Source organism: Lissotriton helveticus, chromosome 7 (assembly GCF_964261635.1).
Source record: "Lissotriton helveticus chromosome 7, aLisHel1.1, whole genome shotgun sequence".
Taxonomy (NCBI): domain Eukaryota; kingdom Metazoa; phylum Chordata; class Amphibia; order Caudata; family Salamandridae; genus Lissotriton; species Lissotriton helveticus.
Genome location: NC_136068.1, coordinates 1,367,739,473 through 1,367,767,317, shown reverse-complemented (window position 1 = coordinate 1,367,767,317; position 27,845 = coordinate 1,367,739,473).

The following is a 27,845-nucleotide window of genomic DNA, read 5'->3' as shown; positions in this document are numbered from 1 at the left end:
TCATCAGCTGGTGGGGCAGAGTCAAAACTATCAAAATGATGCTGACCCCATGGTCAACTATTTGTTAAACATGCTCCCATTGGTGAACACGGAGCTCTACCACAAACGCCAGGACAAACTAATAAACAACTTCCTATGGAAGGGAAAGAAACCCAGAATCAGTCCGCAAAAACTGAGGCTAAGCAAGAACCTATGCGGCTTAAATATAACAAACTTCAAGGCATTCCAAACGGCGTGCGTTGCCAAACAGGGGCTACATTGGCTCACCCCTAAGCAAGACTACATACCCGCTTGGCTCTCCCTAGAGAAAAGAATCTTAAAGGGTCTGGACCCAATAGCCCTACTAACAGCAAGCAAACACCCGGAAATTGCCAACAACCCTGTTCTAAAGAACACCAGAAATGCTCTCCTTAAAATAGACTAGTAAATGGACAACAGTATCAAGAACACCAAGTGGGAATCGATATGGTTCAACCCCAAAATAAAATACCGCGAGAAAACGCTCAACATGGCCTCTTGGTACAAACACGGCATCTCCACCACCACACAGCTGGGCCACCACGACACACCCGTCACCTTTGACAACATAAGGCACACGCACGAACTGGCGGACATCGAGCTCTATAACTTCCTCAAGATTAAGGTAGCGGTCACTAAGGCAGACCTAAACAAAGAAACACCATTGATACTACAGTACGCGGTAAACCTAAATAAGGTAGGACATCAGACCTCACACCTCTACAAGCTGCTTAACACCAGAACGACTAATCTTAACAACAAAGTCCTAGGATTCTGGGAATCCCTCATCGGCAAAGAACTCACAGAGAACGAAAAAAGCAAGCTTTGGACATCGGCCTCACACAAGAAAGTCACCACCACCTTAGCTCAAACCAAATTCTGGCTGCTACACAAGCCGTACTGGACCCCGTCCAAACTGGCCGCAATAGGCTTAAGAGACGACGATGTATGCTGGAACTGCAACAAACAAAAAGGAGACCTGGCACACCTAATATTCCACTGCCCTAAGGTCAAAAGATTCTGGAGCAGAATAAGTGACTTCATAAACAACGCCCTAGGCCTCTCAATACAGCTAGACTTTCACATACTAGTCACAGCCTTCATGACCCCCATCAATACAGGCCAAAGAAGACAAAGAACTGATCGACCTCCTGCTCACAGCAGCAATCAAGACGATCCTGAACAATTGGAAGGACATGGGGAAGGCGTCATTCAAGACGTGGTTCAACTGGATCACCTTCCTACGCGGAGCAGACACCATGACATCAAATCAAACAGCACCGACACACACGAGACCAGAAATGTGGCTATCCCTGGACAACTACCTGTCCTCACACAAGCCCCCTTAGACCACACACAGGCCACCATGGCACAACCTAAGCGTTGCAGGCGGGCAAGCCTGCCCAAACCCAACAGAACGCACACGAGTGTTCCTCCATCTCTCCACTCCTCTCTCTCTCCTCTTCTCAATCTCCTTTCCAGTCTCCTAGGGGCGCATCTCCGCACCCCAGTCACATATAATCATACGAACGTTACACGCATGACCTACAACCGTTTGTAACCCCACCGGCACATAAATGCTTTGTCAACCATTGATCTCCTACCCCAGGGGACTGAGTCTTTATCCCTGTATACTGTACCTTGTAAATACCTCAATAAAAAGTATTGGAAATTAAAAAAAAGAAGTAGAACGTGATGTCAATAGGAGTCAGCTACCCCAGCCCACCAGGACTTATACCATAAACATACACACCAGCAAAACCCACTACACACTTACATCTCACCAACACACATCATATCACAACTCACCACTACATTCCACATCATGCCACTGCCCTTACGTCACTACACTAAGCACAACTTGCACACAAACTTTACAATACTGAAGACAGCAGCTACATTGCTCTACAACATACCTTAAAAAAATGCCAATATCTCTGACGTAACACTTATAAGGTCCCAAAGGCGAGACCTATTGGCTATGCCAATGCTTGTTGTTGTATTGCTTTATGCTGTTGAGTGTAGCTTATTAGCAGTCTTACAATTGAGTAGCGCTGTAAAGAGGGATTGTCACCCAACTCAGCAGTACAATTTTCTACATACTTAGAAGACTGCACTTACTAAGTTCTCTTCCCCATACACTTTAATAAAAGCTTAACACCAGGAGATACTGAATGACGCAAGTAGAGAAAAGAGGGTTGCAAAATGATTGCAGACAATTTTAAAGGGGGAATAATCAAATCCTTTCACCAATATAAAACAAAATTTCGCGTAGATTAAAGTGAACAATTACATTACGCCCAAATAAGGCACTGGGTTCTACATGACATTAAAAAAATGTGGAATTATAGACAGGACACTGTTTGAGAGCCTCATACCTTGATTGATAGGCTCAAAGGAGGTTATTTCACATTTATAATTAGCAATCCTCTACACCTCCTCAGGACCAGTTTGATCACACATTTCAACCAGGAAAAGAGCGTTGGATAGGCAGATCATGCAATAACAGCTGGAGTTAACAAGAGCTGCACCACCAGCACCAAAAGCGGGGTAAAAAACATCAAAATGCCTAAGCGCGTATACCCTAATGAAAGCCAGGACTTTTGGACAGAATGTTTCAAACAAAGCACTGCGTTTGTTGGGAATGCCCAGGGGTGAGACCATTCCAGTAAAAGATGATTAAGAGGCTCAAGATTGTCCCAAGGCTCCTGCTGTTTTGAATTAGGTCCAAGGCCACCTGGCTATAAAAGCCTAGGTAAACAAGAATAGTTTGCCATTATGCAATCTTTGCGAGCTGTGAAAACTACTACAGCATTTAATTGGGAAAAGAAAGAAGTACCTCCAATTTCCCATTACTATCATAGACTATGGTGGATCTTAGCTATGGAAAACCTAAACAGTAATCAGCAAGTGGCACCTTTAGATTTTGAGGAAAACGGAGAGTATTGTTCGATGCTCTCGGTCAGGAGCTACACAACCCCTGAAATGAGAAGTAATAAGACTCCTTTAAAAGTGGCAGCACAGTTACGTTTTGAAGACACGTCTTGCAACGATCAATCTTATTTAATAAAGGCTGCTTATTGTCTCCAAAAATAAATGGACATTAATACCAGCTCAGTGGAGAAAGTGCAAGCGGTAGAAAGGAGCTTTATAAAAACCTGAAACATGCGCTAACGTGATAAGTGTGCAGCATTCCTGCATTGGCTTCTTCTTGCTTTCATCCTGTTTAATACAAAGAAATTAATAAAAAAACTCTGATATTCCAGACGATCAATTTCCTTGTGAGGATGCTAGGTTGCACTGTCATTAAAAGGTGTCTTCTGTGAATAAAGCTAGGTTTAGAGTTTAGCAGAGAAGAAGCCCCGCCTTAAATTTGCAAAGGGAAGGCCCCACCAAACTTGTGGTTCCCCAGCATTAATGGGAGGTCGCACGCCACCAGGTTTGTGAATGTGGACCCTTCACCCCCCCCCCCCCCCACCCCCACCTTGCTCCATCGTCGAATATCTCAGTGGCTAATCGACCGAAGAGCTGCCAAGGTCACCGCATCAACAACGCCTCTTAAGTTATAAATGTTTTATGCCCAGGACTGTCAAATGATGAATGGCAGACAGGGGAACAAGGAAGCATAAATGTTCCTGACTTGCTTTCTCTCTGCACATCAGGGACGTGTTTTTCTAATTCTGAAGCAACCTTCTGCACTGTGGAGGTTTGTTATTAGTGAGTAGAAAAAAAGTGACGTCTATGTGATGAGAAGTACAATTTCCCTACTTACCACCTACCACCAAAAAGGAGTCTGCAAATAATTATATGGACATAATTGATGCTTAAATCATATGTAAAATAAACATGAAAGAAAAGTGGAATCACCCTTAATTACAATTTTAGTGCCTTTTCTTCGGATCCATTACTGAACTCTAATCTTCATTATTCCTAGACCTGCTCTTTCTCATTAGCTTCTATTATGTCACATGCGTTTACCCTATTACTCAAGCAAATACTACTTTGCTTCCCTGAACCTTAAAAAGCAAAACAAAACTTCCTAGTGGCGTACCCCTACTCCATCTCTGAGACAAAAGTGCCAAGACCATATGTATTTAAATACTAGAACCATAAGGTGCCTTTTTGCCCCTCTCTACACTTACATGAAAGAAGGCTGCAGTCATTCGAACCAGTACATTGTCTGGTCACGTAGGGGTCCTAAGTAGATAATGCAACACCCATTAACCAGAGGATGGATGCACCTTGGCAGAGCATGAGCAGGAACAATAAACATCTGAATACAGTGGCTCAAAGTCCTCATTGATGGCATTCCTTGTTGAAACAAAAGTAAAGAAAAACATTGCATCTTACAAAGTTCTACTATCATAGCACATGCATTTCCAGAGGGTAACGATAGAAGTGCAAAATGTGAGCACTTCCTCTTGAGACAAATAGTGATGGAATGGCATCTAGCTATAAACAAAGGCCTAGTCAGTAATCATAAGGAACAGAAGCTTCAAAGAAAGGGGGTCTCACATGTGTTCAAGGTGATCAAAGGTGGACTTTGAAAAACTGTGAACACCAAAATATAATACCACTGAGGACTGAGAGGCGTCAATGGAGGAAGAAGATTGCAAGTTAACTCATCAGACAAGAGGTTCAAGCCGCAAGCCTTCGTGTGGGACAGACTGTCCCAAAAGGCCCTTAATTGCCACACTATGAGCCGAAAGGTAGCTATTTGTACAGAGCATCAAGCAGGAACAGCAACGACAATAACCTGAAGAGATTCACACCACTCCGACCCCAAACGACAAACACTCCTTAGAGAATACCAACACTAAAATAAGGCGCGAGGTACCTTTATTATTGTATTTAACTTATAAAGCGTCCACATGTTTCTGAGGCCACTTCATAGCACAAGAAGAGGAAGGGTATAGAAAAGGGAAAGTGAGAAGGGATACAAACCAGCTAAGGGAAGAGCACCTCGGTGTGTTTGCAGTCTTTCAGTCCCTCTGCCAAGCCCGAATCCGGACTGCTAGCCATAGATCGTGTTAGACGTTGCCACAAACTGGTTAAATTGCTGTTCAATTTCGGCTACCAGGATATTGCTGAGCAGTGGTGACTTGGGACGGTAGTTAGTGGTGATATTTGGGTCCGTACACTGGGATGCAGTAATTAGTGGGTGCACAATGTAAACTCTGCTCTGAACTGGAAAGCTCGTCCTGGGAAACTACGCACACGTCGTGCAGAAATTACACGATGCACAAACTGATCAGTCTGTACTATTTGCCTCACGCTTTGCTGTAGGCCTTACATGCTGCGAATCTCAGGGCAAACTCCCAGGTTAGACTCAGATTGCGCCTGACATGCAATCCTGTTCCTGGCGCAAACAGGATTAGCTTCGTTGTGACTCCCACAGATCCTTCTCCCAGCCTTGTTCATTCAAACAATTGTCTCCTATCTAGCAGATTAGGCCACACCCACTGATTGGATCAACCCATACACACCACAGCCCATTGCCCTCCTGCATAGACGCCTGCCCTCACAAAGTGTGAACAGCCACAGGGCACATGACACACCATATTGTGAAGTTATTTCCAATGATGCCACGGGGGCCAGCAGACACAAGTGATACAAAAGCGACACACACAGAAGGTCAATGCCAATTGTGGCTCCTTCCCATATGTGCGCTGGGACACTGCTCTTCTCTTCATGCTAAACTCAAACAAAATAAAAAGACTGCCACTTTACACTGATCACTACCACTTTATACTGATCAAACAGGCACTTACAAGCACACACAGACAGTGCCAGGCTCTACTGATTATATAGAAGAGTAAGCTGGATGCCACTGCTCATGGGCTGCAGCACTGGAGATAGCCAAGCAGGCCCAAACTTCTTGCCACTTATCACAATTTCCCAGATGATCCCTCTATAAATGAGCGCAGCAAAAGGCACACTGGAGACATAAAGGAGCATAGTGCCACATGTGCAACCCACCCCTTTTGAGTAAACAGGCCTATGGAAAACTCTCACATTGAATGGTCACCTTTCAGGTCTGGCCTCTATTTGCAAGGACGTTCTGCTCAACAGGACAGTTTCCAGGTAGAGTGCCCACTACAGAAGTACAAAGAGGCGAGAGTAGGCTGCACCCAGCTATTTACAACCCTTCTTCACAGACATCAGGAAGAAAGACAAGCCTCATCAAAGTACTCCTTTCCCTAACAACTAACACTGCAAGTCTCACCCTGTACCCCCTGCCATTTACCCTAATTGCAGTTACAGTCAGATTAATTTACAGCCCACTGTATTAGGAAGAGCCCTGGAACTTCTAGGGAAACCTATATTTTCTTTCATCTCCATAAGGTCTTGTGCTCGTCCTCCATCTAGGTCATGGTAGCAATACACATATACTGTCTGGAGAAAGCAGCCTTTCCTCCATCTTGTACTCTAGTCCAGGCTGTAGGGTTCCAAAATGGATCCGCAGGTCTGAATGACTCATGCACTGCACACTATCCCATCTAGCACACATACAAACATGCTTGTTGGTGTGCTAGGGCTTGAGACAAAGTTTTAAGGAACGGCTGATCTAAATGTGGAGGAGTTGGATGATTACCTCCACCCAAGGCACCCATAACTAAAAGATATTGAGCAACAAAATAAAAACCGTAATTAGTGAGTGCCACTTCTATCCGGGGTATAATCATCCACATACATACAGCCCATGGGATTTTGTGTTCAGGGTGCATCAAGAGAAACAACTTTAGATGAATGGGCCTGTAAACATGTCTCACAGGAAAGCAACTGTTACTAGACTTCACTAACACGGTACACTGACACCACCTTGCTCCATGCATAAAACCTGCAAACGGGATGGCAGTCCCATGCCATTTTAAGGGTGTGATTGGTGTGCCTCCGCTCTACCCTTTCCCCTCCCTGATCAACAGTAGGTCAAGATCTCATCATTGTTAAAAGACTGGCCCTAAGCCAATGCCCGTACATTAGGTTGGTGTGGGGTATGACCAGAAATAAAAATTTTAAAAAACAGGATCACATTTATGTTCAGGCATGCAGGGGACACAATTGTACATCAAGCAGAGGATATTCCCATCCCAACATATGGTAACCCTGATGCAATCAGTAACAGGAGCTGCCAGCTGAATCAGGATTATAACAGTATTTCTCCCAGAGACTTTAGCTGCTGAGATCCTCAGGTGAATACCAGGCGAAAACATGGTGGACTCTGTGAAGAAATGCTGATTCCCATGTTATTCATTAAAATTCCATAACAGAGTACTTCCACCTCCTGGAGTTAGAGTGTCCAAGGAAGCAGTCACTCAAAAGTGCACAGCCGGGTAATTCCATGCCACTCACACCTGCCTACTCACACAGCTTTATAATCACCCAATGTCCATAGCTGGCCATTTAGCTGACAGCACTATACATGATCGTGTTATTATACTCATACTTGCAATGTAAAAAGTAAAAGTGCCATAATGTAATGTGCTGTTAGCTAAAACTCCAGGGCTGACTGAAGGTCATGTTCAAGATGGGACAACTTACCACCTATTAAACATCCCACATTTACATTATGTCTCCACTAACCCTGCAATATTTTCGGTACAGCAGTAGTTATACTGTCTCTGCAGCACTGCTATATTTTTTATTGGCTGTGTCACAATTTTACAGAGCTGCTGTATAACTGCTTAGGCAGCATCACTTATGAAGTCAAGCTGACCGAGAAGGTATGGAGGCAACCAGGGCTGCCATTGTCCATTAAGCCACTCTTGCTTTTAACCGAGAGGCCTGCTGTTACACGCCATGCTTCATTACACATTTCTAGACATGGCCTCCTGCAATATGGGACTGTTTTAAAATTGTCAGAACTGTTTAGGTCTCGCGTGGCGTACTGCGCACATGCACAGTCGAGTTCGCAAGATTTTATATTTTTAGGAGTACTTCACTAGCGAGGGTTAAGACCCACTCCTCTTCTCCATTGGCTGGCCTTCTAAACGGTGGCCAGACATTGGAGAAGAAGTCCTAGTGACATTCTTCTTTCTCTTTTAGCCCTGACCTTTTCAGATTGGGTTCCTTGACTTACTGCTGAAGTAAAAAGTTTCTTATCTTCTTTATGGGTCCAGATGGCCCCATAAAGAAGATAAGGAACCTTTTACCCCAGCAGGAAGTCGGGCCACCCAGTCTGAAAGGGACGGGGCTAAAAGTGAAATTCTTTCTCTCATACTACTGGCCCAAACCATCTAAAAACGGCTTGCAAGGTTTATTTTGTCTTGCAAAGTGAAGTCTGGTTACTGGCAGGTATAACCATAACGTATAATATAGAAACGCGGTTGTTATACACTTGCGGGTTTCATAATTTTTATTAAATTATATTATTTAGAATATAACTATTACATAGTTTTTATCATAACGTTTCAAATTAAAATTAGTTTGTTTTTCCTTAAATGTATTTTCCCCGTGCTATGCAGAAAAGACCACCATTCAAATATGGCCGTTATGTTCCCATACACGGAATACAGTAGCCTTGCCCTCTTCCTGGTTTCCTTTTTCACAGTTGAATCAGTATGCTACAGGACTCCATGACGTCTCTGTGACGTTGGACGCATGTTTGTGATGCACCTGCCTAGTGTCATTGGTTCTAATCTGGCCCCGGCTGCTTCAGTGGTGTTTACAGTCCCCTCGCCGGTGCCTGGAGTATGATGGCGGGAGGCGGTGGACAGCAGTGGCGGGAATACCTGGCAGATCATGTGTTGTTCACGCGGCTGCGGGACGATGCCGGGAACCGGCAGCCCAGCAGACACCTGATTAGAAACTTGCTGCTCACTTTGGGCGGCGATCTGTGCATGTGGGACGGAGAGTGCGGCGGGATGCATTGCGTGAGCTTGAAGGGCCTCACTGGGGAAGAGCCCGAGCTCTGTCGCTACCAGGTGAGGGCCCGCAACCGCATGTGAATGTTTCCACTGACTCTACTGACATCGGCCCAGAAGGTCTCAAAATATCCTAGTTTCAGTCTTCATTTTGGTAACAGGGACACTTTAATATGCACTTTGCTTAAATATTCTTCAGCGCAAACGGATTTCAACTGGAAGGTGAAGTTGGAAAAGCATCTGTGTGCCATATGTAAGATGCGTGGCTTACAAATCTGACAAGTTAACGGCATTCTTTGTCCAGGTAACCTCAAAATCATACATAGAGGCGGAGAAGCCGGAGAATTCGCAGAAAGAGGCGTGTCAGGGCCGAGTTAGAAGTTTGACTTAGCTCAGAGAGCTAAGCATGAGCAAGCCAAACATACAGTCCGTGTGGCTCTGTGTGTGTGTGTGTGTGTGTGTGTGTGTGGCTCTGAGTGTGTGTGTGTGTGTGGCTCTGTGTGTGTGTGGCTCTGTGTGTGTGTGGCTCTGTGTGTGTGTGTGTGGCTGTGTGTGTGTATGTGTGGCTGTGTGTGTGTGGCTCTGTGTGTGTGTGTGTGTGGCTCTGTGTGTGTGTGTGTGTGTGGATCTGTGTGTGTGTGTGGCTGTGTGTGTGTGGCTGTGTGTGTGTGGCTCTGTGTGTGGCTGTGTGTGTGTGGCTCTGTGTGTGTGGCTCTGTGTGTGGCTCTGTGTGTGGCTCTCTGTGTGTGTGGCTCTGTGTGGCTCTGTGTGTGTGTGTGGCTCTGTGTGTGTGTGTGTATCTGTGTGTGTGTGTGTGTGGCTCTGTGTGTGTGTGTGGCTCTGTGTGTGTGTGGCTCTGTGTGTGTGTCTCTGTGTGTGTGTCTGTGTGGCTGTGTGGGTGTGGGTGGCTCTGTGTGTGTGTGTGTGGGTGCAAATGCAAGAGGTCTTGTATTTGCGAGAGATTAAGCTATTGGCATTATAAATGACAATGCTATTTATTTATCTGTTTTCAAAACCAACACATAAATAAAAATGTTGTCATTTACAATGCCAATAGCTCCAACTTTTGCAAAGGCGGGACCGTTGCATTGTAAATGCTTGTTTTCCTTCCCAGTCGGGTCTTGGTGACCACGTATTAATGCTGAAAACCACATCACAAACTGCATGTTTAAATATTATGTTGAAATAACACTTTTATGGAATCATGTTGTTTACAGGTTAACAAATAAAAAAGAATGTTTTTTAAAAAAAAAGAGAGAGGAAATATTATGTAGAAATAAAAAAAAACAGACAAAGAACAACCTAGGCAATCTTGAACTAGCCAAACCTATTGAGCAGATTTGTGGGGGTTTGTAAAATGTCCAAGCCTCTAAATTCTGTATTTATGCTGACACATTCGCCGCACTTCAAAGATAGAGGTCAAATTTCAGGATATTTCGTCCAACAAATTGCTGCTTGTGTTTTTTAACACAGGGATTAGTGTTTACAAACTTCTCTCACTTTGCAGTCAGAAAAAGAAAAGTTAAGTGGATTATGTGACAATCTTGCAGGGGTACAGACATTGTAAAAGGAAAGTGTGCTGGATGTCCTTTTTTGTAACACACAACAAAATGTAAATACCTGTAAATGAATTGTACACATTCAGCAGTAAGAAAAGCACAAATGAAGCACATGTTTTTTGTAATTCTAAAGTGTGATGGAAGCAAAGATTATAATAGGATCAAAATATAACACGTCACCTTACTTGGTGATGCACCGATGATAAATATGCACTGAAAACCAATTTCCACACTTTATCCTTTGTGTGCAATATAGCTTTATCCGTTAAACTGTCTGTGCAAATGTAGTGGCCATTTCCATGGAAAATGCAGTCTGTAAATGACAGTGCGCTGCCACACTATGCTTTATTTACAATACAAAATGGTACGCCTCATGTCTATTAAAGCTAGGTGGGTCGCAAAAACTTGCCGTCCTAAAAAGTGGGTTGTGACCATGAAAAGGTTGGGAGGCACAAGAATAGAATAATCCAGAGTGCAGTGTTATATCAAATTTGTGCTTTGCAATTTCTACCCTGTCCTCCTCCCCCTCTGCAAGTAGTGTGGCTCTCCGGACAATTTTTACCAGCAGACCTGTATTTCATTGTCTATGCCACACAAAAATAAGGCAGTTTACCTAAAGCTGGTGTTTTTCCCTTTATGAGTGTACACTTAAACATTAATTATAAGAAGAAATCACTTTACAATGTGTTTTGGAGCTGCCCAGGCTGATAGAAAACAAAGACAGAAAGGCCAACTTAAAATTAAAACAGACGATTGTCTTTAAAGCTGTATTTAAATATCATGCCAACACCTTTACAGAAACCTTCAACGAGAAAAAGAGGACGGTACTTTAATTTAGGAAAGATGGCAACCCTATCTGCATGGTCTACTACCCACCTTCACATAGGAAATTCTTCTTTGAAAATAAGAAAGAAAAAAAACTGAAAGCAGATGAGTAAATACAGGACAGCAATTCCTGGCTTTCAATAGATTTGTGTAATGGACAAACTGCGTTATTGCAGGCTTAATAGGTGTAAAATGTAAACCAGCAGACAAAGGCTGTACAAATCCGTATTTCGCAGTTAACTACGAGCTCTATAATGAAAACAAAATTGAAATGAATAATTTGTGAAGCTGTGAAAAGTCTTCAAACAACAGCTATTTCTAGACGAGAGTGGTGGGGATAATAGGGGGGACGAGGGGTTCCCCCTAGCTTTCCTTTGCAGTTCTGGTGCACCCTTATGACGACCCATGGGGAGATGCGGGGGGGGGGGGGGGGGATAGAGACAGAAAGAGAGAGAGAAAGAGAGATTGTAATTGAATAGAAAGATGCCACAGTGGTGGAAATGTCCCCAAAATCAATCCTGTCCTCATATGTGTAGTGTGTCCAACAGTGTGGGCAGGATCTCAGTACTACACGCCCAAACACCATTGCAATGTAATAAGTCCCACCTGCACTGTCAATCACACTGTACTTGTGAGCCAGCACTGGGCCTGCTATGCGGAGCAGCAGTGTTAATGCAAGGCCCAGCTGTAGATGAGATTTGGGCTGTGATTGAGTAGATAATGTAAGTAAACAATAACAACTATTGGAATAGCCAATATGTCTTCCATTAAAGAACAATTGCTTTGCCAATGGATTTGCGCGATGCTGTGCACCATGCCTAAAGTGCAAACTCAAAATATGGTGCAGCTGTCACCATGTCATTTTGTAGGCATGTGCAACATGCATATAAACCCCTGCAAAACTTGCTGTACTTTTTTCCCTTTTATTTACTGATCTTAGTTAGATTGGTGTTGTGCAAGTCCTAAAAATACATAGGATGTGAGCGTTTAGACAACATAAACTAAGGGATTGGCGTCCAGACTGATTCCAGACACTCCCAAAGGATATGTTAGCCTTTAGACCAGCTACCTCACAGTGCCACCATAACCCCCCTAACCTTACCAAGGACCGAATAGTTTCTGGCAACTATCGAACATGACTTCAAGGATGATGGAAACAGTACAGTACTTTTCACTCAGTCAATCGTGCTCACTTAGTCCGAGAGAGATACAAAGAATAAACAATGGAGACGTTTTCAATAAGCATTTATTGAACCAGCGTCATTCTAATATTAAAGATGTTTGCTGCGAAAATCATTAGACAGAAACAGATGTATAAGATTACAAGCACTAACAGAGTAAATAAAAGGTAGAATACTGCCATGCTGCTAAAACAGTGAATATATGCAGGCATATAGATATATGACGGTAATCAAGGGAACTCCTAAGATGCAAACCTTACCTAAGTGTAATTATGTGTACCTAGCATGTATGTGGGTGTAAAACCAGGAATCACCTAGGAAAGCGCCAACCCCATTATCTTATAGGGGCGAACGAAGGACCCTGTCTTGGTCTCGAGCTGGACTCCCCGCAAATGATGTCAGACCGCTGCGTGTTGTAGCTTCTGTTGGCCGGGATCTCAGCGTCTAGTGTCAGTGTGGAAGCTTCTCCTCAGCCTATCTAGTGATGGTATGGTTCTTTTATACCAGAAAGATAGCCTCAGGGCTCCTTACACAATCCATATGTTGTGAGTATGATTGTGTAAATGAGCCAAAATCAATAACTGCTATTATGCAAAGTAGTTCTTGCGCCCTAGGATGAAGATGACCACTACTTTTAAACGGAGTATGTTAATCCTGTTATGTCTGTCATGTGCAGGGACTTTTCTAAGAATCCTCATGCATAATAAGTAAGGTTAGTTTCAAGGAAACTGATCGACGTTTATTCAGCACATAGCTGGGTAAAAGGTCAGAGCTAGAACCGTTATGCAGAGCAAGGTAGGAAAAATTTAGGTAAAAGGTCGTGTAGCTAACTAGGCCTAGATTGGGGTACATAGGGGTACATAACACCCACTCCTCATCCAAAGGTCGATATGGTTTAGTAATGCTAAATTATGCCTGTTTAAAAAGCATGAAAACATTGTCATAAAAACCAGTGTAAAAACCTTCTAAAAAACATAGTATATGTAAAAATTATGCTAACATTTTTTCAAAAAGCTCTAGAAGTCTACTAAAAAGAGTCAATATATGATCAGACTGACTGAGCACGCCGAAAGCCATGGTGCTTAGTGAGAGCAGGAGAAATAAAACAAAGCGATGTTTCACATTCCAATTTGGTTTGTTTAGGAAAAAGGGACGAATTGTTCCCATCCCACGGAGTGCCAAATGTTTATGTATCCTGTGTGGGAGACATCACTTTCGCTCGCCTCTGCAAAAGACGGTCCATGTAAAACCTCTTGTATCAGGTCAATGGAGCAAAGGTGTTCATCTTCCGTTCCCACAGCAGCAGCCAAGGCAACACTCATTACCTGTGAATCTGTTGTAGAGCCGTTGTTTGATCCGACAGGAGCTGAAGCATCCTGTGGGGCTCTAAGAATGCGATCATCAACATGGATGGACAATCCTAGAGCATTATTCTTTACAGTACAGGACCTTGGAACTCATTGGTTACCACTAAACACCTCCATATTGGAGGAGGTGATGAACAGGTTATTACTGGAACAGTTTCTTGATGGTATTACAAATCCTTCGAGTCTGGGTAAATCAACACCCAGACCTAACCGTATCTAGTGCAATTGGTTTGACTTGTGCATATCATCAGGCTCCGGATTTCACGGTTTCTTTTTTTTATTTTTTTTAAAGATTTATTGTTACCATTAAGACAAGCAGTGTGAAATACAATGTGTCTCCTACAACCTTGGCCGGGCCTGCTGCATATCCATGACCAATAGATCAAAGAAAATAGTACAAGTGACACACAGCAAGTCGTCTACAACCACATTGGGCCAGCCATGTTGTTATGGCGAATACAGCATTGAAAGCGAGCCGCTAGGAAATATCCGTATATAAGGTACATCCAATATTCCTTCGCAATGACTTGGGCATATGGCTGTAGGGAGTGATCTAGTATAGGCGGTAGGTCCCAGAAGCTGCGTCTCAATCTGTCACCCGACCATGGGAGTGTTATTGGTGTTGCGCTAATGGTATCTGTACAGCCTGGTATGTCAAGGCATCCAAGATGAAGGTAATTCTTGTTAACTAATTAAAAACATCTAACAAAGTAACTTCCTACAGGTCAGAGAGGGTTCTATCTATGAGATGGTAGTGAAGCACATAATCGCGCAGAGGGGCTGGTGCCCAGGCACCAGAGGAATGTATTGGGCTCCCAGGACAACTGAGGGGGGCTGCAGATAACTCGGGTCCAAAGAGCTGAAGTGCCCTAAGTCTGGGCGGTTAAAGCATGTGAATTCCATGAGTGTGAGATAGTTTATGAGTGGCTGCCATATCCGCTGGAGCCTCTTATCAGTGTTAGCCAAGCTGTGCGACAGCCATTCCATCGCCAGAAGGTGCCATGTCCTAGCGAACCACTGTGCTATTGAGGGAGGCAACATTTGCTTCCAAGTACTTGCAATGAGCTGCTGCATAGCCAACAGCAGATGACTCGCTGCCGTCTAATCAGCATGTGTCATAGCAGCAATACTGGGGGGGCGTATGCTTAAGACTATTGTGCGGACATAAATGGGGGATTTCAGAGTTTCTCAACCCAGAACCCCGACACAAGCAGCACTACGTTGGAGGTTTTCAGCTCCCAATTCTTCCTCTCCTCCTCCTCCTCCTCCTCCTAGACCATCCTTTGACCCTAGACTCAGTATACGGCCTCCAAATAGGGAGACAGGACAAGGTCCACAATGCTATCACTGTGCTGACTGGGCCATATTGCCCGTAATTGTCCCCAAAAGCCAATGGAAGCTGGGTATACACAAGCGCAGGTTTTGTGGGTTGGGGGTAGCCCTGATTCCTACCATATGCCACTCCACGTGAATGATGAAAGTACAAAAGAACTAGTGGATTCAGGATGCCGCCATTCCGTCATTAGTAGCGATAGGGTAAAAGAAAATCAGTGGCGCCCTAGGGAGACAGTAAAAAATAACCTGTGTACATGGGGATTGTTAGAACAGAGAAACAATATCCCAACAGGTGATATTTCAGAGACAGTTATGTATGTATGTAGTAAGCATTACAGTATCAAGAATAAAGGAGACTTACATTGAATCAGGTTTGAGGTGTTATTCACCATATATTTCAAGCAATAGTTCATCAGGGTATACAGTTGTAGCAGCACTGTATGAAAGAAATCATGTAACAACCCAAAGGCACTTGGTGCAAAAATATATACAAGTGAGGAGAAGTGGCGACGCAAGTGATTAAGTGAACTGCGTGAACGGCGCAAAGTGGACAATTGTGTGAATAATATACAGTGGTGGGCTCAAAGATAACAATTTGCATTGACTGTATTTGTTCATTCGCAATTTCTAGTGAGCCATTGTAGAAGGTGCGCCTTGTATTGTGCTGTAAAGTCGACGGCGTTTCGATCCTCATCAATTGGGATCGTCTTCAGGACGGGGTTGTCCAGTTTGTAAGGTGCTGGAGGAAACGCAATGAAGGCGGGTGCCAGAAGGGAGGAAGCGAACAACGTGATTTCTTTCATACAGTGCTGCTACAACTGTATACCCTGATGAACTATTGCTTGAAATATATGGTGAATAACACCCCAAACCTGATTCAATTTAAGTCTCCTTTATTCTTGATACTGTAATGCTTACTGCATACATACATAACTGTCTCTGAAATATTACCTGTTGGGATATTGTTTCTCTGTTCTACCTTTTAACCCTATCCCGACGTGGTTTATGGGTCATACTCCTGTAATGTTTTACTACATGGGGATTGTTAGACATACCCCGATGCTTTGGTTGACATTGAATGAGAAGGTAGAAAAGAATACATCAGAGTAGGAGGGATTCCCCGACTGGTGGAGGAAATGATTGTGGGATCAGACTATGAAGACTTCCCTAGGCTGCTGTCTACAGCGGTTAAAGAGAAGAGTGAGCAAGTATGGATTTGACAATTGAATGGGGTGTCTTATTTTGATGCCTTGAGTCGATAAAATGATCGAAAACCTGGGCATTGCCAGATACTTAACCACCTTAGACTCAACCAAAGGCTATTGGCAGATTCCCCAAACTCCTACTGCCCGAGAAAAGACTGCCTTTTCTACTCCTTTGGGGTTGTATCAATTTAGGTTCCTATCCTTTGGCTTACATGGTGCTCCGGCAACCTTTCATTTGATGATGGACTTGATTTTGAGGGAACATCGAGAGTATGCTGCAGTGTATCTGGATGACATTGTGGTATACAGCCAGACCTGGGAACAACATGTTGTTCACTTGAAAGCAGTCCTCGAAAGCTTGAGAAAGGGGTGCCTAACAGCTAATCTTGAAAAATGTACACTTGCCACGAATGCAATCTGATATTTGGGATATCCTATACACGGGGGATTGATACGTCCCCAAGTGGATAAGGTGGCAGCCATCAGAAAACAACGCCGTCCAACTACCAAAAAATAAATCAGGGCATTTCTGGGATTGGTGCGTTACTACTGTAGCTTTATACCCCACTTTTCTGATGTGTCTGCTCCCTTGATGGATCTACTTGCTAAACCATGACCCTCCGCTCTCAGCGAGTGGTCGCCCTGCCATCAGAGGAGCTTTGAGTTGTTGAAGGAACTGTTGTGTGGAGAACCTGTGTTGCTTTGTCCAGACTTTGCAAAACAGTTTCTACTACAGACAGATACTTCAGATAGGGAGTTGAGGGTTGTCTTGTCTCAACCTGGGGATTTGAAGTCATTACACCCTGTGGCCTTCCTGAGCAGGAAGCTGTTGCCCTGGGAATACGCTATTACATGATCGAGAAAGAGTGTCTGGCGAGTAGTTGGGCTGAGCAGACCTTTCAGTACAATCTGTTGGGTCGTTCCTTTTTGCTTTATAATGATCATGCTCCTTTGGTGTGGTTGGCATGACACAAGGATTCCATAACACATATTCTGAGGTGGTTTCTTGCTCTTCAACCTTTCTCCTTTCAAGTGCAGCACTTGCCAGGGACTTTGCAGGCGGACGTGGATTTTCCGCTGCGTTGCACCGTGGCTTCATGGCCCATTCAGCCATGCCTGGTTGGGGAGTACTGTGACAGGGGAAACCTAGAGGACTGTGGCTGGAACTCCAGGGGCACCGGGAATATCTGCTTGACGGTCTTGGCATGGCAAGACATGCCCCCCACTTCCACGCCTAGAGTATTGTTAGCTTGTGTCAAAGCTGGAAATGATCAAGTGGAGTGGACTCGGGACGCAGCCGACGCCAGAGGAAGAGGATGAGTGTGTGAAGCAGAGAGAAGGGAAGAGCAATGGAGATGCCGAAAGCTGGTGCAGCGAGGAGCCGAAACAGTTATCCCTGTTTCCAGGTACGGAGGAGAAGCGGAGCGGGGCTGGATGCCCAGATTCCCAGGGGGAAGGTGAAATGGATGAGGCAGCCGTGGCTCCATAACTGAGCCACGGACTCAGGCAAGTGACATGAATAGCTGCTTGCTGCGAGAGCGGATGGTTTCTTGCTCGCACTTATTTAACGGGCCTGCAAGGGTTGTGTCGGGGATGCACTTTATAGACCTTGGGAACAGGGTCTCCTTTGGGGTTAATTTTCTTTTGCTTTGCGTGGTTTGTGGTGCATGATGTACAATCTGGAAGGAGGGAAATAAGAGTAAGGGAAGAATTATCCCCCCCGTCACTGTGTTTCTTACAAAAGTATCGTTTTTGTTTGAGCCCCCAGTTAGACACAGTGGTGAATTGGTGACTTACTCAGTGAACCCCTTTTTTGCTTGAATGTTAATGGCCTATGCCTTTGTTTTCCCCGAGGTTAGTCTGCTGCAGTGGATAAGTCGGCAAAGGCGTGAAAGATTATACTAAAAGTGACACAGCTAAAAGGATAGAGAGAACAGGAAGAACCAGAGAAATTGTATGGGGAAGGCCAAAGTACTTGGGACTTACAAAGAAATCAGCTGAAACATAAATAAACCCCCTTTTTGAGTAAACTGAGTACAGTCTGCTGTCTCGTCCTGTAAGACCCCCACTTCTGGAATTTGAACACACGGAATGTTGTGCGCATCTAACTTGTAGGAGTACTTGTGTGGAAAACCTTTTCACAAGGCTGAGCTGTTGTTGTGCTTAGCGTTCACAGTCATGATTATCAGTCCGTCGATTCTCATGCTACAATGAGTGATAGCAGCAACGGCAACAGTGAATTCTCTGCAACTTGCAGGCCAACACGCTGATGACTCAATGTGTGAATTACATGAGTTTGTGGCCAGCCTTTTTTCACCTCTGCCACTTGTACCCAAAGCAACTCGTGCTTTATTGTACAACTTTTGGAATCTCGAAACCCATTCTGGCCCCAATAGTGAAGATATTCATTATATGACTGGCCACAGTAAAACAAATCGCACACAATTAGTGTGGAGAATTCCTGATCCATATTTTTTAGTGACAGTGTCAGGGCTTTTAGTTCTGCTAGCTATGCCTTGCAATCTCCTAGAGACTGGGTCTGTGTATTGCTAGGACGGAACTCGCCGTCCCACATATGTCCTTTCACAATTGCACATGCAGCGCTGTATTGCTGTTTACTTCCTACTGCAGGCAGGGCAGATTGGTCAGTGTAATTGATGTATTCATACTGATCTAGTGGCATTATTTCATTTGGGAGAGGATATTCTTGTTCGTACTGCAGAAATGCTTGTGTTTTTAATGTAGAGTCAAATTTGTAGTCTACATCTGATGCAGTGAGAAAATTAGCCCATTGTATCCGTTGTGGATGCAGTGCATTAGCTTTTGGAATGCTTGCTTTGGCAACAGCCTCTAAGGTTGATACCGGAGTCGCAACAATTATTAATTTTCCCTGAGCCAGTGCTCTTTCTCTTACTACAGCAGTTTGTACTCCTGTTCATATTTTTTCTGTGGATGCAAAACGCATTTCAGTGTTTGTGTACAAATGTGATTTGTATGCAATCAATGGGTACTATTTCACCTTCATTGAAGGATGAGAGAAGTGTACCCTGATTGACCTGTGACTACACGGATCACCAATTTAGTAGCATTTACACATGTGTGTGTGTTTAAGTGTTTGGAAGCTATCATGTCCGCTTGTATGGAACAGAGAATTTCTGTGTGTTCCTGTGTCCAATGTTGAACTGAAAAATCAGGTCTGATTAGGTCGTAGAAAGGTTTTACCTATTCTGCGTAATCCAAAATGTATGTTCTGCCAAAATTTAGGAATCCTAAAATGGACTGTAAACCTTTCAGAGTTTTTGGAGGTTGGAGCAGCACACATTTTTTTTAAACAATTAGCTGCCAAGCTTTTCCCTTCAATAGATAGCTCATATCCCAAAAAAGGACATTGAGGTGGGTAACTTTTGATTTTCTAAAGTTCAATTTGTAGCCCACAGCGGGGAACTCCAAAATGATGTTGTTCACGCTTTGCAAGTGATCAGATAAATATCATCTACATGGGACAATGCCTCCTCATCACAATTTTAAAAGTAACTCTGTTACTCTTGCTGAAAACAACCCTGGGCTATTCTTAGACCCTTGGGGCAGTCTACAGAATTGGCATTTTGAGCCGAGGGCCGAGAATGCAGCCAAATGTCTGCTTTCAGGTGCTATATTTTGGCAGAAGAATCCATTTGAGATATCTAGTGTTGTTTTGTATTTCTTACACACAATATTATTCATTAATGCGGTACTGTGTCCATTTTGTGCTGAAAATGTCTTTGTGCATGTGTTCAAATGCCTGTAGTCTAAAACTAGACGGTATGAATTGTCGGGTTTCATTATGGGAAACAAAGATTATTCATGGAGGAGGTGTAATTCTCAATCACGCCTTGGTAATCAAGCTGACCTAAGATCTCCCTGACCTGTTTCTTTGTGTCATGTTTTATTGAGTACTGCCTCTGTCGTGAAGGAGTAGTTTTTAATAGGATTTCATGGTGGGGTGGCTCAGCATCCACCCCTACATGATTGCAGTAAAGTGCGGCAGCTAGCGCTAACACCCACTCCTGCGAGTATGGATGTTTTAGTGACTCTGGAACGAGGTCAGAGAAATCCAATAAAATTACTTCTTCAGCCTTTGGGCACTCCATGACAAACTCAGGTGGCCAATCTTTTTTAGCCAAAAGGATATTGTTTCCATATGTCAGCTTCTCCCAAAAGAGACCTTTCACTTTTCTGGGTATGTCCCCAACCATTGGGAACATTATTTCAGGTAAACTATGTGGGACACTAACCCTTGTATCCGGTGTCTCCATAGTGATCTGTTCATTCAACACTGCTGAAACCAGAAATTCCATCAAGTTCTGGTGAGCTATTGTTACTTCTACTGTGCTGTCTGGCATCATCAGAGCCCATTCCCCGTTCAGTAGCAGAGTCCTCAGTAGCCTGGGCACTTTTTATTTTAAGGCCAGCTACCTTCGTCTTTTTAAAATGAGGTGTACATTTGGATTTATCTTCTTGTTTGCTAATGTAGTCTAAAGTGAGGTGTGTGTCTCTTGGCTTGGCTCGCTCTTCTGATCTGAGTTCTGACCGTCCTTCCTTCTCCGAGTTTTTTGATGAACTCTGAAAGGAATGAGATGAACGTGTATTAGTATCCTGATAACTGTCGGAATTTTTAATATTATCACAACTTTCTTTCAGAGGGCTCCTGTTGAGGAGACCTACCCCATGAGTGTGATACATTCTGCTTATTATTTCTTGATTGTTTGTTATCCCATTTGTTTTTAGAAGAATTGGGTGCTTGCTTTGAGCTATCCTTGTCAGGATTGTGGTTCCCCAGGTCTAGCTCCTAAATTATCTCTACCCAGCGATGCATAGGTTTCTTTGATAATCCTGTTGTGCTGGAGTGATTTCCCTCAGGTGTTGGTGTATAGCCACCACTGCTGCCTCCCCTTTTATATTACCTAACATAATTGTAGATACCTGGGCAAAATTGCCTATCAAATTCATCCCCAAATCCAGGGCAGGTTTTGCCACCTTACTCATTCTGTTTTTGCTTGAATACTTCTGGTATGACTGCAATTGAGGGGGTACCATGAGTTCTGGCATTAACTGTACCCCAAGTGGTACAATCCTCTATCGGGTTAGCTATTCCCATTGACAAGCAAATTGTTAGTATTCTGTGTTTTTCCTGCAGGCCCATTTAAGGAAACACTGCCTCAAGCTGTGCTATTTTCAGTGCTATCCAGAACGCTATTTGCTTATGCTTCATGGGCATCCGTCCCATGATTGCGTTCAGAGTTTGTGGACTGAATTTTGTTGAAGTCCCTTGCAGTTGACTAGCTTGAGTGACCCTTAAAGTTTGAATTGTAAGTGTGTGTTCACATCACAAACTGTGTAAGGTTTCTATATAATTTTACTATCTCTTTGTAAAGTGTACGTAAGTCTGCTGCTGGCAATGTAACAATCTCTTGATGCAGTGTGTAAGCAGCTAGGACCGATAAGGTCGCTCCTTCTCTGCTGTTCGGACCAATACTGACATTTCCTGTGTTGTAGGGGAAGACACCTTTAAACCAATTAATATGTTCTTGGTAAATTAACAGGACTCCTATGTCATCATATAGAGGGTATTCTTCAGGTGTCTAATCTGGAATGCAAGTATGAAAGAAATGTGTGTGTGCATCCGCCGGTGGGATATTTGATCCAAGAATAGATCACCTCTGTCCTGAATGCCTGGTGTGCCTCAATCAAGAAGGTACGCGTCCCACCTATTGGTGCAAGGCCATAATCTACTAATTTCATTGTAAGAAGTGCATGTCTGCAATTTTCAAAAACTTTAAGAGCATCTTCCTGTTCAGCTTCCTCTGCACTAGCTCCACTCGTACAAACGGTCCCATTGTTAGACATTATGAAAGGAAGTATTAAGAAAAATAGTTAAGGCTTTGCACAATGTGGGGAGCAATAATCCTTCAAACTTGAACAAACCTATGGCCAATAAATAGGATATACCTACTCAGCTGCAGTGGATTTTCCCTTCACACTCCAGACGTCTCTGGTCAGATATGAGATGGGGTCACTGAGAAAGCATGACTGAACTACTTAGATGTGACCGTTAAATAAGACCCAAACCAACATTGGCGGCGCCATGTCATGTAGTTCCTAAAAATACATAGGATCTGCACGTTTAGACAATATAAACTAAGGGATTGGCGTCCAGACTGATTCCAGACACCCCCAAAGGATATGCTAGCTCACAGAGCCACCATGAGCCTCCTAACCTTAACAAGGAGCAAATCGTTTCTGCCAACTATCGACCATGACAACCCTTGATCCTTCACGGATCGTGGAAACTACAGTTCTTTTTGCTCAGTCAATCGTGCTCACTTAGTCTCAGAGAGATACACAGAATAAACCATGGGGATGTTTTTCAGTAAGCATTTATTGAACCAGAATCATTTTAGTACAGAAATTGTTGGCTGAGATGGTCATTAGAAAGAAACAGATGTATAAGAATACAAGCACCAACAGAGTAAATAAAAAATAGAATTCTGCCATGGTGCTAAAACACTGAATATATGCAGGCATATAGATACATGACGGTAATCAAGCGTACTCCTACGATGCAACCCCTACCTAAGTGTACCTATGTGTACCTAGCATGTATGTGGGTGTAAAGCTAAGAATCCCCAGGAAAGAGCCAGCCCCATTATCTGGTGGGTGAGAACGAAGGATCTTTCTTGGTCTCGAAGTTGGACACTCCGCAAGGGATGTCAGACCACTGTGTGTTAGAGCTTCTGCAGGCTTGGACCTCAGCGTCTAGTGTCAGTGTGGAAGTTTCTCCTCTGCCTATCTAATGTTGGTATGGTTCTTTTCTACCATAAAGATAGCCTCAGTGTTCCTTACACACTCAATATGTTGGGAGTATGATTATGTAAACGAGCCTAAATCAATACCTGCAATTATGCAGAGTAGTTCTTTCGCCCTAGGATGAAGATGACCATTACTTTTAAACAGAGGATGTTAACCCTGTTATGTGAGTCATATGCAGGGACTTTTCTAAGAATCCTCATGCATAATAAATGAGGCTTGTTTCAAGCAAACTGATCAACATTTATTCAGCACATAACTGGGTAAAAGGTCAGTGCTAGAACCGTTATGCAGAGCAAGGTAGTACAAATGTCTGTAAAATGTTGTCTAGCTACCTAGGCCTAGCTTGGAGTACATAACATTGGTAAATAATAAATAAAAGCAGTGCAAAAGAGTTGTTTAAAAAAAAAAGTACCAAAAAAAGTCAGTGGGGAAAGCAACAAGGAAACTAGGGAGTGTAAGTAACTTGGTGGGTGCAAGTGAGGGGAAGTATGACTGAGGGTGCGATTAGAAGCAACACAGATGGTGGCAGGAGCAGTACACAATACAGGTGAAAGACAGCAATGTGGCTCTAGAGGTAGACAGATGAACATGGGCAAGAGAGAGAGCAGTGTGAAATGGGTAGAGGCACGTGGACAAGAAAGCAATGCAGGGAGAAGCACGGAAGGGCAAGCACAACACAGAGGGGTGGGGGATAAGCCCATGGGCGAGAGCAACAGGAGCGTGGTGAAGGGGCGAAGAGAAGTACACAAGGGAGACAGTTGGAAAACACATGAACGGAGATTGATGGGAAGAGTATTCCATAATCTTGCTGCGTTATAAGAGAACATGCAGCCTCCGGACCGTGCTCTTTTTATTTTAGGTACTGTTGCCAGGAACAAGTTGGCTGATCGCAGGCATCTTAACACCTTGGCTGCTAAGGGGTTTTCCCCTCCTGCGCTAACATTCTTAGAATACCATTGTTCATGACAAGGCCAGCTCGTCATAAGCACAGCTCAACCGTGCCTCATGACGAGCTGGCCTTGTCATGAGCATCGAACAGGTTAAGGGGCGGTGAAAGGCCATAAGGGAAAGATTGATTTTAGGGCCAATCCCCCAAAGGGTTTTGTGTGCTATGCATAATGATTTAAACATTATATGTTCCTTTTTTGGTAGCCAGTGCAATGATTTCAGTGCAGGCTTTACAGAGTGTGATTTGGGGATGTTGTGGAGCAACCTGGATGCACAATTCTGCACCACCTGTAGTTTCCTTGTGGTGGCCTTTGGTGTGCCCAGGCAGGGAGAGTTTCCATAATCCAGTAGGGACATCACAGTGCCTGAACCATGAATTTTCATGCACTTACAGGAAGAAGAGGTCTGATGATACCATGACAGGAGGCAGCAAGTTGTACTGCTTGGTGGTCAAATTTATGTGACCTATCCAGCCATACTGCCAGGCTTTTAATATTTTCTATGGGGTTGGCGATGGGCCAAGACAATTGGGCCAACTCAATCTGGATGCAGTGATGGAGTAGTCACCCAGGATCATTAGCTCCGTCTTGTTTCCATTGAGCTTGAGACACAATTAGTCCATCCAAAAGGACACTATTCCCAAACAAGATTCTAGGTTAGCTGGTGCCTTCTTCGGGTGGCTTAGTGCCACCACTAGCTGTGTGTCATCTGCATATGTTACAATAAGGATCCCATATGCCAGGACTAGCTCAGAAAGGTTTCTTAGGTAGACGTTGAATAGGGGGGGCTCAATGAGGAGCCCTGTGGGACTCAACATGTGAGTGGCACCCTTCTTGAGGTATAGTTGCCCTAATAGACCTGATAAAATCTATCTTTTAGAAAAGATTGATCTAAGTGAAGTCTTTGCCTGAGATTCCCACCATTCTGGGTCTGTCAAAAAGGATGTTATAATTGACCGTATCGAATGCGGAACTCAGGTCAAGCAAGATGATCCCACCGTGCCTCCCTGGTTGAGGATTTTCCGTGATTCCTCCACTATGGCCAACAGGGCTGTGTCTGTGCCATGATTTGGTCAGAAACTAGTCTGGGAAATGTGCAGTATAGAGTGGGGTTCTAGGTGCTCGGAAATAATTTTCCTTACATATGTCTCTAAAATGTTACAAGTCCTGGGAAGAAGTGGAACAGGCTGATAATTGCCCCACAAGTCAGGATTGAGGTTGGTTTTTTTAGTAATACTCTTATCATGGCATGTTTCCATGACCTGGGTACTTGGCCAGTGGATATGGAAGAATTTAATACTTCCGAAAGCACAGACAATATGACATCCTCCACCTTGCGCAACATGTAAATAGGGGCCTCGTCCAGAGGGGAGCCGAATTCGACTTTGGAAAAAAGTTTATATAGAGTGACCAAATCTATAGCAGGAAGGTCTTCTAGATGTGGAGAACGGCACCCAGAAGTTTCAACTTCCAGGTCCAAGTTATCAGGGCCGGAGGCGAGAGAAAAAGTATTATCAATATCTAAAAAAAGATTATTAAAAAATTCTGCGAGTTCTGTACAGCGTTGCTGAGAGGACTCTGCAGGTAACTCAGGCGAAGGACAATTTGTAAGGTTTTTTGCTATTAGGAAAATGTCCCTAGGAGTGTTAGCTGCCAATATAATTTTCTCCTCTTATTATAGTGATTGTGCTCTCTTTGTTTCTACCTGATATAATTTGATAGCCTCTTTGTAATTCTATTTTTTTCTATGCTGTATTCTTTCCTCCTGCCTCGCTCTTTAAATTTTTGTTTAAGTTCCCGTAATTTAGGTGAGTACCATGGAGATCGTTTTTCCTTTTTTTTTTATTTTTTTTATTGGCAAATTCGAATCATAAAACATAAATATACAGGATAAGCGACATGAAAAAATGTGGTATATATGGATAACGAGGTACATACACAGATATCTGTAAACAAAGCTCTACCACAGGGAAAGATATAACTATTAAGAGAAAGAGTACTAAAAAGAAACAGAAAAATAGAATCAGAATCAATCAGGGGCACTATATCTGGTTTCTCCTTTCTTCATTATACCACCTAGTAATGGGTTCCCAAATCTGTGTTCCGGTTGCTCTCATTTTTCTACCTCTTGTGGCGTATATTGAGATTTCTTGTTTATAGATAGCTATAAAACGGCTAAGCCACATATTAAAGGTAGGGGGCTCTGTATCTTTCCACCTAGCTGCTAGAATTATCCGTAACACGGCGTATCCCAGAAATAGTACCGCCTGTTCTTCTCTATTGTGTTTCAAAGAGTCATCGTGACCCAATAGGAGCAATGTTATAGAATCATGTATTTGGTGCCCAAAAATTTGGGTCCAAAATTCCAACATCATAGTTTTAATTGTAACCAATGTAGGGCATTCAGCAAACATGTGCAGGAGATTTGCAAGTGGTTGTTTGCATCTGGGACAATTATCATCAATCCTAAGCCCCCATGCAAACAATTTAGCTGGTGTATAATATAAATTATAAATGATTCTATAATATTGAGCCTTTAAGTTAGAGGCTATAAAATATCTTGTTGAGAGGGCTAGTGAGAGATCTAAATCTACATTTGGATTTGCCAATTTTAAGGCCCAAGATTGTTCCGTGCGCTCTAGATCATCGGGGGTATTGGCCAAAAGTAACTGATATAGGACCCCGATTCTGGTAGATTTTTTCCCTATAATGTCAAATAATGGGATATTATCTGGTAGAATTTTTGGTTTGGTATTATAGATACTAGCTGATATTTGATAAAATTTTAGAAAATCGTTCGCGGGGACATTATATTTCGTTTGAAAGAGCTCAAAAGAAAGTGGGAGATTATTACCAAAGAAATCTCCAATTGTTTTAATACCTAGGAGCTCCCACCTCTGGGATCTACTATCATTAGGGATATTAGGAAAAATTTTACATTGCCATAAAGGTGTATATTTTGTATATGTAGGAAGCCCTAGATGTTTGCCAATAGCTTTCCAGACTGAAAGAGCATCTAAAACAGTCTTTAATTTAATTTTTTTATAATAAGATGTTTCAACCTGCCTTAGAAAAAGTCCCTTATGTTTTTTGCCTAGACTGAGCTCATATATTGATGGTATATAAGGAATTACAAAGGTTGGGCCTCCTGGTTTAGCGGTCAAAAGAGGATCCATATATTGCAATAATGATGCCCAAAAATATAATCTTAAATTTGGTAGAGCTAAGCCGCCTCTACTTTGAGGGAGTGCTAAAAGGGGGAGGTCCCGCCTTATTTTTCCGTAGCTCCACATAAACTTTGCTATGAGTGAATCTATAGTCTTTATAACGTGCTTTGCCGGTAACAGGGGGATTGCTCTAAACAAATATAGAACACGCGGGAATACATTCATTTTAACGTAATTGGCCCTACCTATAATAGAGAGGTGTAGACCATCTACCCTTCTTAGATCGCTTTTAATTTTATCAATAAGGGGAGAATAGTTAATATCGCTGATGTTACTTATCTCTGCCGAAAGCACTACACCTAAATAAGTGGCCTGTTTAACCCTGAGAGTGCTTTCATATTGAGTGTTACTAGTGGCTAATACCATAGTCTTATCTCTATTCAAGGAGTACCCTGAGTACTTCCCAAACGCTTGGGTAATTGTCTCAATTTCATAGACTGCTTCAGACGGTTTAGTGGTTATTACGGC